Genomic DNA, 13,969 nt, shown 5'->3' on the forward strand with positions numbered 1-13,969 from the left:
ACAATTATTATATAATAAATAGCTACAAATATAGTGGTGTAAAGCAACATGCTTTTATACTGTCCAGTTTCAGTGGGTCAAGAGTCTCAGGACAGATTCGCTGGGTCCTCTGCTTCAGAGACTCCCAAGGCTGGACTGACAAAGGAGCTAAATCCAAGTGCAGAAACTGCTAGAATTCTGTTTCTTAAGGACTGTTGGATTGAAGGCCTCCGTTCCTATCCAGCTGTTGGCTACATGTTGCCACGTGAATCTATCCACAAGGCATTTTGCTTTAGGGTAGTCCCATTGTTTATTTTCTTCTTCGTTTCCTTTGCCCTGGGAGATGTATCGGTAAACATATTGCTGTGAGCGATGTCTGAGATTTGTCTGCCTATGGTCTCTTCTAAGATTTTTATGGTTTTGTGACTTACATTTAAGTCATTTGTCCATTTTGAGCTTATTCTTGTGTATGGTGTAAGTTGGTGGCCTAGTTTCATTTTTTTGCATGTGTCTGTCCAATTTTCCCAACACCGTTTATTGAAGAGACTGTCTTGACTCCATTGTATGTTCTTGCCTCCTTTGTCAAATCCAAAATCATTTTTATGGCCCATTTTGAGTCTAAAATAATTCAAAGAAAATGGTTCCAAATCCAAGATTGAGTATAAATTAACTTTCTATCACATAAATAATAGGAGAAAATCCAAAATACTATGTATTAATGACTAGTTTCTTTCTGTCTTGCATATTTGCACTGAGAAAAAGTTTTATGCCTATATTGGGAGGTACAGGTCACCTGTGACCTCTGCGTTACAAAATTTGATGGTCACTTCTGTGTCCTTGTCTTACCTGGCTTAGCAGAGTTGCCTCATTTATCTTCAGCTCTTCCTCCCACTCTGGGCTCTTCTGCTCAATCTTCCTGGCTGACCCTCTCCTCTCTACTTCAAATGTTTATGTCCCATGGTCAGACCCAGGCCTTTTCTCTTCTCCATTCAAACTTTCTCCTTGGGGATCTCATGTATAAATAGTATTGATATCCTGAAGACTTCTAAGTATAAATCACCAATCCCTACGTCTCGCCAAAGCTTTAGACTTCTAGGAGATTTGCTTGTGTGGACATCTCCTGACATTTTCTCTTACTATCTCCAAAAGAACACCTCCTCTGATACCTCCTCTTCTCCAACTGAAGCACCACCAACCAAAACAGAATGCTTTATTCCCACTTCCACTCACCTCCCCAACATGCTTCTCTGTCTTTCCAATTCTATTAAGTGGCTTCACCACCCACCCAGTTGCTCAGTCAAAAGTCACACCTCACCTCCATCCCCACCTCCACCTCTTATCCACCATCTTCTAGTTCTACCTCCAGAATCCATCAGAAATGCATTCACTTTCCCCAGCTCCACGGCTATTACCCTGGTCCTCTTTACTGTGCTCATGATTGCAATCATTTCGAAAGAGGTTTCCCTGTTTCTACTTTTGTCCTTATTGTGGCACTCTCTCCATACAGCAACCAGAATAATGTCACAAATGTAAATCAGATGGCATCATTTCTCTCCTTACTATCCCTCCACACACTGTCCTGCACGTCTGCTCCTCAAGCCCATAAAATGCTTCTCTTTGCATTGTCTAGTGCTTTACTTCTGCAGTCCTCACCTGCTGAGACATTTAAGCCTGCTCATGCAATCTGATTCCTTTCTCAGAGGTAAAATGAGGCCAGAAATCTTCACTGATCTGGAAATATTTTAAAGTATTGATTACTGTGCAGGTAGAAAGCTTCCTAGGCAACCCTCTCCTTTCTGAAGCGTGGATGGTGGAACATTAGGGACCTGGGGTGGTGTCTCCTTCCTGTTATGTGATGAAGGTACTGGAGAGAGTTGGGAACAATAATGTGGACTTCAGGAGGCAGAGGCAGACTGATTGATGAATATAATGAGGAAGTAAAACAGGGCAGGCAGGTTTAAGAGGGGCACACAATAATTTTTATCCTTTATAATTCACGTTACAGTAAAATTTTATAAAGTGGGTTGTAGTAAAAGGAGTAATAAAGTGATTCTAATTAGCATTGTATTAATAATTACACTATTTCTTCCTGAATATATATAATCTTCCTGCAAAGAACTAAAAATGGTTTAAAAAGCTCTAATGATATTATATTACTGGGCAACATGTCTATAATAGACATTAATTATATGGTATTAAACGGATCCACAGAGCTTTCTAAAGGTACAATAGGCTAATAAAACACCAGAAACATAATTGTTACTCTAAGGATTTAGAATCAAAATTAGCTTAATGACAGGAAAATTTTTAATAGGAAAAGTTTCCATAGCACATTTGCTATGGTGTAGATTTTCATTGTAGGGGAACTTATAAAAATCAATAAAAGCCAAATAATTACTCAGACCTCGTTACAGAAATATTGCTGTTAATTTTTCTCTTTTTATTCCATAGCTTATTGTGTGGTTCTCAGAGCCTTTTATAAGTCAGCCACTAGAGAGCAAACTTCTTCTTTTTATCAGGCTGTAGTTTTATTTAAAAGAATACACCACATATATATCGGTACTCTGACAATACCACATTATCTCAGACTGTAAAATCTGATAATATAGCTTCTGAATGCCTGGGGTGGTGGGCGTGGGGGAATTTAAGGTCCTTTATATTAAATACCTAAGAAAGAACAAGATAAGATGTAGTAATTTGAAACTCCCTTCCTGGAGTGAAAATGAAACCTTCTGCTAATGGAGCATAAAGTCTTATGTTTCAACCCATGTAATAAAATATAATGGGTATTGTTTGGTCTGACAGGCATCTTGGGCCTTTTTTTCCAGGCAATGGTTTCTAGAGAGCTCAAAGAAATGATACAGTTTCCAGGTGAAATGTGAATAAATGACACGGTAAGCTACCTTTATTGCCATCAGTTCCGGAGGCTTGAGCCAGGCAAGAAAAGCTGCCAGTTGACGAACATTCTTATCTATTGGATGGAATCCCCATTATTGGCTTTCCTTCCAAACAGATACTGGTCCCCAAACACCAATACACAGTCAGATCCACCTGCTAACGTGTGTCAGGGAACAGAAGAGGGGAGGCGAGGAACAGTGGAGGATTTAGTGCACCTCAAAACCCCAATTTACCAGGCACCCGAGTGTCTTTCGCAGCTGGCTTTGGGGCCAAGATTTACTCAATGAATAAAACCACTTTCTCTTCTGGTGGACTGTTAAAAATTGGCCTTGTGCACACGACCCTAGGGACTCATGCTGAACTACTAGTAAGTCGTTGGAATCAAACTCATCTCTGTTGTCTAGGCTTTGGAATATTTGAGGAGTTACAATCTAGAATTTGGACTTTTTCAGTACTTTTACAAAATAATATCTAACAGCTATTGGTTGATTTATAAAAGATATACGAGAAGGGTGATTTCAAAACTTTGCAAGGAAACACTTTCTAGGGTTCATTGGCTATTCTGTTAGAATATTTTTCTTATATTGAATGGACTTAGGAAATTGTCCATATTTAAACAATTTGGCCGATGACAGTTCCACAGGGTTTGACCTAACACTTTGTTCTGTGGAGAGGCCTCAATGGGCATTGTTCCTCACTTAATCAGCAATCAGCAACGATTGCATGCCCACCCAGTGCTCAGCACAAGGCTAGAGCAACTCAACAACACATTCATTGAATACTTTCTCTGTGCCAGGCAGGTGATGAGCACTGCAGCAAACATTAGGGGCAACCAGACGAGTCCTGTCTTTACAAAGCTCATGTTCTAGTGTGAGAAGCTACCACGAATCACTGACTGTAAAAAGAATCAGACAGTGATACACTCTCTAGAGTTGAAGTGCTGTGGGAATAAGAGACAGGATGAGATTCGGTCCTGACTGGGGGGCCCCAGGAAGACTTCACAGAGGAGGTGGCCCTTGCATGTGAGGGCTGATCCTGCCATAGTAGTTGCATAAGGTTATTCTTACAATTTCTGTCAGATGCCTAAACCCAGATTGTCACTTTATCACTAGGTGGTCAAGTCTCTGAGGGCAGTGATCTCTAACACAGGGAGCCGGGCACAGAGTGGAGTTTTCAGTCCTGCTCCCGTGCCAGTGTGGCGAGAACACTTACTCTGCAGCCACACTGCCACTTAGGAACTGTGTGAACTTGAACGATTTATTCAACCCCTTGGTGCTCCAGCGTCCCCATCTGTAAAACGTGAGTAATTGCCCCTATCTATTCTCTCCTTTGGAATTCAGACATGACTGAACTTTCCCACAGGTCTGTGGTGGGATCAACAAAATTCTTTTCACTGACACACCCAGGGAGCCCCCAGGGGAAGAACTAGGGAGAGCGGGGCTTACGGAAGAGGCAGTCGGGCTGGCAGGTCTGGCTCAACGGAAGCCCCAGTTAATTAGGGGAGTCAGGCCAATGTAATATTTTCTTTTGGTCCAGTTCTGTGCACTGATTTTTGCAGTGTGTGTGTGCAAACTTTAGGTTTACAAGCAAATAAATGAAATCCCTGAGGAGCTCTTTTTACCTAAAGCTTTCTAAAACCTTGGGGCCTTGATGGAGTTTCTTTTTTAGCTCTTACATAGATTGTAACTCAGGGTGAGGGGAGGGTAGAGGCCGGCTTTGGTGGATTGACAGCTCCAGAGGCCACAGGGTTTCTGCTGGGTGGCAGAGGTGCCTGGCAGATCTTCACTCAGCAGACGCTGCAGCCTCGTCTTGATACCAGATGGGCAGTTCCTGAGCACATTCGAGACAACCCCTGGGAATGCCCAGAAATGCCAGGTGGGTGGGAGCTCTTGGCACCTGCAATAAATAGTAGGCAGGTTGAAAGTCAGCAAAAGAAAGGTTACCACCCGATGCTACTCAATTTGTATCCTTCAGGCTGCTGTGGTCTGGGGTACATCAGGTGCATGAATCCTGATTGCGATTCAGCAATTTTCATTGTAAACGAAGGTCAGAGAAGTTTTGAAACAGTTCTCCTCCTACCTAAGAAAGTGATATATTTTATTATGGATAGTTAAAAAAATATATAGAAAGATACAAAATTATATTACAATGACCACTAGCTTATCATGCAGTGATAACTACTTTGGATGTATTTTAAAAAATGTATTTTGATGTATTTCCATCCAGATTTTATGCCAACAAAAGACATGTATATTTGGAGTTGGCTAACTTTTGAAAATTTATCCAAACAGCTATATATTTTACCAATTTTTATCCTCTTTTTCATTTAACATTATATTTTTAATAGTTCCCTATATTAACCATTATTGAAACTATTACTACCTAGTATGCATATTTCCTTACGTAGGTTACTATAAATTTTAAAAGTCATTTTAATTTTTATTAAAGTATAATATGCGAATATTTTATGCAAATATTCTACAAAATGAAATCATTATGTTGTGTCACTTAAAAAAACAATTCCTTTTCCACTTATCCTTACCTACTCTTTTCTTTTACCAAAAGGAACTACTTCCAATTCTTATATAGCAGCTTCTTTTGATATTTACCACCATATTTTAAATTAATGTTAATATTTTATTATTTCTTCATTAACTCAGGTGAGTACATATAGTGAGGACTTTTGCTTATTTGTACCCTCTCTTCCTTGAATCTTCTTAATGTAATTATTTTTATTTTTCAGCAAAATATGTATTTAATGTTTTTATGATAATTATTAAATGAATATTGTTTACTACTAATATAAGTAATATGCCATGATTATGTTTCCCTTCTTGTATATTTTTTGTTTTTTCTTGGAATTAATAATTGTAAGTTCATTTGCTTACATTTCTTTGACACATGTTAAGTCTTGATGTCTTCCAATAGCTCTGTAAAAAGGCTTTCTATACAATTTTCCACATGGTCAAACCTGTCATATAATTTATCAGTTCTATTTTATTCTGTAAAATTCCTTTAAAGGCCTCTGACCTCCAGTCCATCCTGAATTGCTTCTCCCTAGGCAAGGAGCCTGTAGATATTTTAAATGATAGACTGCTATCAGTTGTTTTTAAAAAGTACATACCTCCAGTGTTTGTATTATTTATTTGTTTATAAATATATTTTTATGTAAAAAAGTAGTATGTATATTATGGTTCACAAGCAAAAATAGAAATTTTAAAAGGCTAATATAAAAATAAATTTTAAAATTATATTATTTTCTTCTTTTGCCCCCAGTGATCATCTTTCACTCACTGGGGTGTGAGACCACTGCTCTAGGCTTACAATGATTGTCCTGGGAGTTTTCTTTGCCATCAATGTAGGAATTCCTTTCAGCTAATTCTTGTGTTGGACCTTGCTTCCTGGATTCCCTGTTTCCTTCTTTTGAGTTCTCTCTCTCATTTGGATGGAGCACATTCTCTAGGACAAGCATGTCAAACTCACGGCCTATGCGCTGCATGCGGCCCACAATGAATATTTTTGTGGCCCAGCCAATATAACAGTATGTAAGAAAACTGGTAAGTTAATGTTCAAGAAAATACTTTTTATTAAAATGTTCTATATTTTATGTTAATGATTACTCATTTATTTCATCCCTTTGTATTCAGCATGTCTCTACTGAAATAAACCTACTTTTTTATGAAAATTGAAGCTTTTGTTTTTTTGCGACCCACATAAACTTAACCCTTGTTTATTTGGCCTGTGTTAGCCTTTGAGTTTGACGTGCTTCCTCTAGTAGCTTCCTAGGAAAAGGTGCAAAGGAGATCAATTTCCTGAGATTTTGCTTGTCTAAAAATGTCTTTATATAGAGAATAAAAATACAAATGAGGAGAAAATATTTCTAAAACACTTATCTGATAAAGGATGTGAGTACAAAAATATAAAAAGAACTCTCAAAACTTAGCAATATGACATCCAATAGTCCAATTTAAAAATGGACTGAAGAGCTGAATAGATATGTCACCAAAGAAGATACCAGATATCAAATAAACATATGAAAAGCTACTCAAGATTATGTCATAAAGGAACTGCAAATTAAAACAATGAGATAACACTACATACCTATTAGAATGGCCAAAATCCAAAGTATGACACTATTAAATGCTGTAAGGCCATGGTGCAATAAAAACTTTCATAGATTGTTAGTGGGAATGCAAAATGGTATAGTCTGGAAGACAGTTAGTATATGATCCAGTCATCACACTAGCTGATATTTACCAAAAATGAGTTGGAGATTTATGTACACACAAAAACCTGCATGTGATTATTCATAATTGTCCAAATTTGGAAGCAACAAAGATGCCCTTCAATAGGCGAATGGACAAATAAATTGTAGAAGAGCCATACAATAAAACATTATTTACCAATTAAAAAAATTATCAAGCCATGAAAGACATGGAGAAAACTTAAACGCATACTGCTAAACAAGAAAAGCTGGTCTGAAAAGGCTATGTACCATATGATTCCAGCTATATGACATTCTGAAAAAGATAAAATGATGTTCTGAAAAGATCAGTGGTTGGCAGGGTTTTGGAGGGAGCGAGGGAGGAAATATTAGGTGCAATATTGGGGATTTTTCAGGCAGTGAAACTACTTTGTATGGCTATATGACATCATACATTTGTCTGATGTCATATATCAGACAAAGAATGTATAACACAAAGAGTGAACCCTAATGTAAACTATGAATTTTAGTTACTAATAATCTATGACTATTCATTCATCTATTATAAAAATGTACTGCATTAATGTAAGATGTTAATAATAGGGGGAACTGTGTGGTTGGGGGGCAGTGGGGAAGTGTGAGGGAAAGGAATATAGGAGAACTGTATAATTTCTTTTCATTTTTTCCCCTATAACCTAAAACTTCTCTGAAAATAGTCTATTAATTTTAAAGATTATTTATCCTCACATCTATACTAATAATAGCCTATTTGGTATCACACCCGCATGCATCACGCCCTAATGTCATCACAAGATGGCCGTCACAAGATGGCTGCACGCACAGCGGAGGCAGAGCCCAGCGGCCACTCCAGGCAGTGAGGCCTGGGGGTCCCACTGCTCCACACAGCATGGAGGAGGCCGGTCCTGGTGTCTCTGCCACCTCATGTGAAGGAGGCGGGCCCCAGCCTAGGAGGTGGGTCGTGGTAGGGGAGAGCAGTTGTGGGCGATCAGGCCGGCAGAGAGGGCAGGGGCAGGCAGTCAGGGGGCGATCAGGCTGGCAGGCAGAAGCAGTTAGAGGCAATCAGGCATGCACGCAGGCAGGCAAGTAGATAGGAGCCAGTGGTCCCAGATTGTGAGAAGGATGTTCCACTGCCGGTTCAGGCCTGATCCCGCAGGGGTTCCAGACAGTCGGACATCCCCCGAGGGATCCCAGATTGGAGAGGCTGCAGGCCAGGCTGAGGGACACCTCTGCCCCCCATACACGAATATCATGCACCAGGTCTCTATTGTGATTAATAATTTGTTTGGGTTGAGGATTTTAGACTAAAGATCATTGTCATTCAGAATTTTTGAGACATTGCTTCATTGTCCTTTAAATTCAGTGTTGCTCTTGGAAAGCTCATGCCATTTTATGTTGTGGTCCATGGTATAATTGGTTCTCTCCCTCATTCCATCCCCCAGAACTTTCCAAACTCTCTATTTTTAGTATTTTGAAATTTCATAATGCAGGTCTTTCTTTTATTAATTTCATTGGCTTTCTAATCTGGAGACTAATGTCCAGTACTCTTAGGAACTTTTCTTAAATTGTTTATTGGATAATTTCCTTCCTATTGTTTTCTCTCTTCTCTCCTATTAATCTGTATCTCTGGATTGATTCTCTAATTTTCTTATCTTTCCTTTTTTAATGCCAATCTCTTTGTGTTTTGTTGTTGAACTTCCTATTCTTTCCTGAATCTACTTTCCAATCCCTCAATTGGGTTTGTAATTTTTGCTATAATTATCAGCTGCTCTCTGCATTGTCTCTGTGTCCCTCCTCGCTCCTCAGTTAATTTTGATCTCTTGCGTTTGAAGCTCTCCTCAAATGTCTGGTAATCTTTCTGCTCATTTTAGTTAAGAATAGGGCACTAAAAGCTGATTGCAAGCTCTGTGCATATGTGGGTTAATCAACTGGTAGACAGTGCTATAGAACAATTGGGGAGCATAGAGCTCCCCAACGTGTTCCAGCTGTGGACAAACTACAGCCCGCAGGCCGAATCCGGCCCGTTTGAAATGAATAAAACTAAAAAAAAAAAGACCGTACCTTTTTATGTAATGATGTTTACTTTGAATTTATATTAGTTCACACAAACACTCCATCCATGCTTTTGTTCCGGCCCTCCGGTCCAGTTTAAGAACCCATTGTGGCCCTCGAGTCAAAAAGTTTGCCCACCCCTGTTAGCCTGTATTGTCTCCTCAGCTTCATCTCCTTCAGAGAAGGATACTCCTGCCTGGGGGTGTAGGACTGGCTGCTTGTGCTCTAGAGTTGGCAGTGGGAAAGGCTGAAGTTTAAGCATCCAGAATGCAGATTTTCACTTGGTACCTCTGTTTTCAGCTCAGTACTGCATCTCTACCCCCTTCTCTGCCCCATTCTTCTTGTCTGGAGACTTTCTGCTTCAAGTTCTTTAGGTACTCGGGGGTAAAGGTGTTCAAATTTTTCCATCTTTGGCCAATGAGAGCCTCTTCAGGTACGCTCCCGAGTCCGTTGAGACTCCAGTTGATAACATGCTTGCTATCCATTATGATAAAATCTTCCAGGATCAACTTCTATCTTCCTTGCCCCAGAGCTGGAATCAAACATGTCCCCAAGGATCCCAGTTCCTTTTAGTTGAAAATGTGATTTGGAGACAGAACTTTGGTATGAGGGTATTTATTGCTACTGAAAGAATCATTGTGGTGGGCCATTTCAATGGGCAGAGCTAGGGAAGATTTATTTTTAAAAATAAAATTAGGAGTTCAAAATGATATTTCCAGCTCATTATCAGGACAACAAGGCTCTTACTTAATATATTTGATTTCTTACATCTATACTTTATTCTACATGGCGAATCCCGTCTCTCAATGTCACTGAAATAATAGAACTAGAATATCATGTAATTGCACACTTCTTTTTCCCCACAGTACACAGATCGATGTCAGAATATCAATACCAACATTACTACCAACAAAATGATTACTGAAAACAGCTTAAGATTTTTTTTTTGGTAGTTCTTAAGGTTTTGTTTTTAGAGTCTATTCAATCCATGTATGAACGGTCCCTTACTTCCTTCCCATCCAATTGACAGTAAAACAATCCAGGCTCTTATCATCCTATACTTGACTATTAGGACAGTTTCCTTCTCCCTTGACCTCCCTGCCTTCAACCCATTTATGTTCCATAACTAGATAGATAATCTTAAAATATTTACTTGACTCTGTTATCTCCCTATTTTAAAAAACTTTGAGTGTTTCTTACTGCATAAAAGAGACAATTTGAATTTCTTAATCTGTTCAATGACCCTTACCTATCGTCCTGTCTTATTACCACCCTTCTGACTCATCTATGAAAACTTGTAGTTTCAATTACACTTCCCTGCAAATACAATTTTCTTGTTTCCACCTCCACGTCTTTGTGTAAGCAATTTCTCGCTGTGAAATGCCCTTCTTTTCTTCTTTGTGTACTAAATTACATAAATTTTCAAGACAGTTATGGTTATCTTGCAGAAACAGAACAGGATGGACCCATCATCCAATTTTTGGTTCCCACCCCAAATTTGCTTTTGATGTCAAAAGTGATGATGCATGCATGCACTGAGAGGGTATGAAAAGGCTTATTACTCACATACTGGACCTTCCAATGGACCGCGAGACAGGATCCCAAATAGTCTGAAATTGGCTTGAGAGAGCAGGGAAAAGAGACTGGCTCTACATTTATTGTGACTATAGAGTGGGGTTGGAATGAGGGAGTTCACAGGGCCAGGGCTTGAGTGGTTTGAACCTATGCCAGCACCATAGGAGGAGGCAACCAAGTCTCTTATCGGCTTACCCAGATGTAGGGCAGAAAGGGCATGAAAATGATGGTGTGAAAGTTGTCAGCAGTCAGACATCAAAGATTAAGTCAGACCCTTCATTACAAAGGCTCAACCCAAATCTCACTGACATCCCTAATCATTAGTCATCACTTTCCTTCTGAATTCCCAGAGCTCGGCATTTTTTGACCCATCCTATTATTTAACTTTCCTGATATTTGACTTATATAAATAAATTTAATTACTTTAGAGTCATACCTCCAAGGGGCAAATCCAAATGTTATAGGTCCTTATACAGTTTGGGGTGTGGCCCTCTTTATGAAAAAGAGTACCAACTAGGTACAAGGCCTTGGAAGGGGGAGGAGTGCTCGAGAGGCGATCTGCAGCATGAGCTCCATAGTAAATCTGCCTCTCTATTCCTCTTATGCATTAGAAATAAACATTAAAAATTTACATGCAGTTAAGTTCACTTTTATTGGTTACAGTTCTATGAGTTTGCACATATGCACAGACTCTTATAATCACTGTAGGTACAGAGCAAGTTCAATGCCACAAAGACCCTCTTGTGCTGCCCCTTTGTATTCAGAGCCTTCTGCAGCCCCTCTTGTATATTCTGATTTCTCTACCAGACCTTAACACTTTTCATCTGGTAAGAGTTTGTTGTTGTTGGTGATAATGGTGAGAAAAATGACATTTTGTTTTCTAGTAGGAATGGATTCTCAGTGATAAACAAAGGTGTTGAGTATATTCTCTGATAAGCATTACATATGAAGCCTTCTACTGAACTAAGTCAGAATTCACAAACTAAAAAGAAGATCGTGTTTTTGTTTGAGACCCTTAGTGATGAACTTTGGGAAACTCAGCTAGTTTCAGATCCCTCCCTTGGTTGATGTTTGACTTAATTGGTCCATGCCTTGAGGATGTAGATGTTTTATAAATACGTGGTGATTTAAATTAGGGGACTAGCTGGTTGGATCAGAACGTACCAAGGCTAAACTCCAAGCAGCATTCTTTAAAAGTATAACTTTCTTAACACACACTCTCTCTCTATGTGTAAACACATTTCTGTATTCATTAAGATATATTCCCTCTTCTGTGGGAGTTCTAGAAACAAGATCAGGAAGCACAGTTTGAGCAGTTTCCCAAATCAGAGGAAACTAGCTCTTTTCAAATGAAGCACGTTGAGAAAAGAGAAGAAAAAGTCTTTTGCTGAGGTAACTGAAATATGTAATAACTTCTTTTTAAAAAAATAGATTTTATTGATTTTTTACAGAGAGGAAGGGAGAGGAATAGAAAGTTAGAAACATTGATGAGAGAGAAACACCGATCAGCTGCCTCCTGCACACCTCCCACTGGGGATGTGTCCGCAACCAAGGTACATGCCCTTGATCGGAATCGAACCTGGGACCTTTCAGTCCGCAGGCCGACGCTCTATCTACTGAGCCAAACCAGTTAGGGCTGTAATAACTTCTTTGTAGCCTAAATGCCCCAGTATCCAAAGGGATTCTGTATAATACAGATCAGATCAATTTTGCCCATGCTCATTTGCAACTGAAGAATATCTCATTTGTTGTTTTGACAGAATCACTACTACTGGACCCAAAATTTTCACTTAATCTAAACTTGAAAATGGCTTTCCAAACAAAGAAAGGAGAGAGCAGACAGCTCTTCTCACTTTCCTAATGCCTGATGATGAATTGTTTTCAAATATCACTGTGTACCTGACCTTCAGCAGAAAATAATTGTGTCCCGGTTTGCCAGTGCAGAACCAAAGAAGGGTCACACAACTGGGTGTTCCAGATAAAAGCCCAATTAATCTCAAAATAATTCCTCACAGAGTAAAGAGAGGAAGCTTAGGGGCAGAGGCTTTGGCTTGGGAGCACATCTTCTCTCGTGGTGATTAGCGGTGTTAACCAAACCGTGTTAATTCAGCCGCTGAGGAAGGTCAGGAGTTCCGATCACTTCTGCCTCCCGGCCACTCCCTGAATGTCCACCCATCAGAGTCTTGTCAACAACCAGGCAGTTTGTTTGTTTAGTGGGACTACAAACAGAAGTGCCCGTGAGAATTTCAAGAACAAGCAGTCTCAGCAGCTGCTGGCAGCCAGCCAGCAGAGTTCTCTGGAGAACCGAAGACATTTTCATCCCCATCGGCAGGCCTGGGGATTTGAAGCAGTGTGATCATTCCCAGAAGAAGAGCCCAGGTTTACAAAATGCCGTCTTTCGTAATCATGCCATATTACGTTTTTCATCGCCCGCTAACAGTTGCTTTATTCACCTTTCTGTGGATGATTTATCTGCAAAGACCAGACTTTCGGCTCCGGATTATTTCCCATTGTGTCTAAAATGATAAGACTAGTTATTTCTTGTGTTCAGTCCTTGTGGGGAATTAGGTAGCCAGCCCTTTGCCGCTTTGGTTTCACTCTCCTTAATTCCCAGGCATTTACAATCATCCAAATTGTGTTTGATTAGCATAAGCTAGATTTCCCTCAAGAGTTTTCTAATGCATTTCTTCGGCAATCAAGTCCCACTTGGACGCAGTAAGCCCCTCTGTTCGTCCAGTGTGTCACTCAAATAGATATAAAGAGAGATGCATAAGATCACTGGCACTTGGTGGTGACAAAGGGCTGAGGCTGCAGGGTGCAGTTCAGAAACCAATGTGGTAACAACAAAGGATGATAGCGATTAGACGAACTCGCTACTGCTGTCCTTAGGATCCATGCTGTCAGCCCACTCTTTAGGGACACAAACTAATAACAAGAGAGTTGTGATATATTTTTTTTAAAGAACAAAGTCTCTGTAAGTTTTGATCACGTAAAGGAAGACTTTATTGCAGCATTAAAGAGAATCTCTTGGTTATCCAAGGCCAGGAACTGCAGGGTGAAGGCAATTCTCTTTCAAGATCTGTATGGCCTTTTCCCCTCATGGTTTCTCTTTGAAGAGATTTTTGCCGGAGAGTTGCCTGATCTTCTGAAACTTTATCCGTGGGAATCCTTTGAGACCTAGGTTGAAGTTGGGACTACCCTCCCAGGCACTCTAGGAGTTACACTCTCTGCTTGAAGTTTTCC

The 13,969-nt window shown here is 39.8% G+C and overlaps 1 long non-coding RNA gene across 1 annotated transcript; it reads right to left on the bottom strand.

The window, feature by feature from the left end:
- Positions 1 to 558: 558 nt before the first annotated feature.
- LOC107184625 lies at positions 559 to 3,032 on the bottom strand. The gene is made up of 3 exons (XR_001515525.1): positions 2,883 to 3,032; positions 1,633 to 1,710; positions 559 to 597 (listed from the first exon to the last, which is right to left on the bottom strand). It is a non-coding gene; the product is annotated as an uncharacterized LOC107184625 (long non-coding RNA).
- Positions 3,033 to 13,969: the final 10,937 nt, after the last annotated feature.

This window comes from Myotis davidii, unplaced genomic scaffold (assembly GCF_000327345.1).
Source record: "Myotis davidii unplaced genomic scaffold, ASM32734v1 scaffold185, whole genome shotgun sequence".
NCBI classification, from domain to species: domain Eukaryota; kingdom Metazoa; phylum Chordata; class Mammalia; order Chiroptera; family Vespertilionidae; genus Myotis; species Myotis davidii.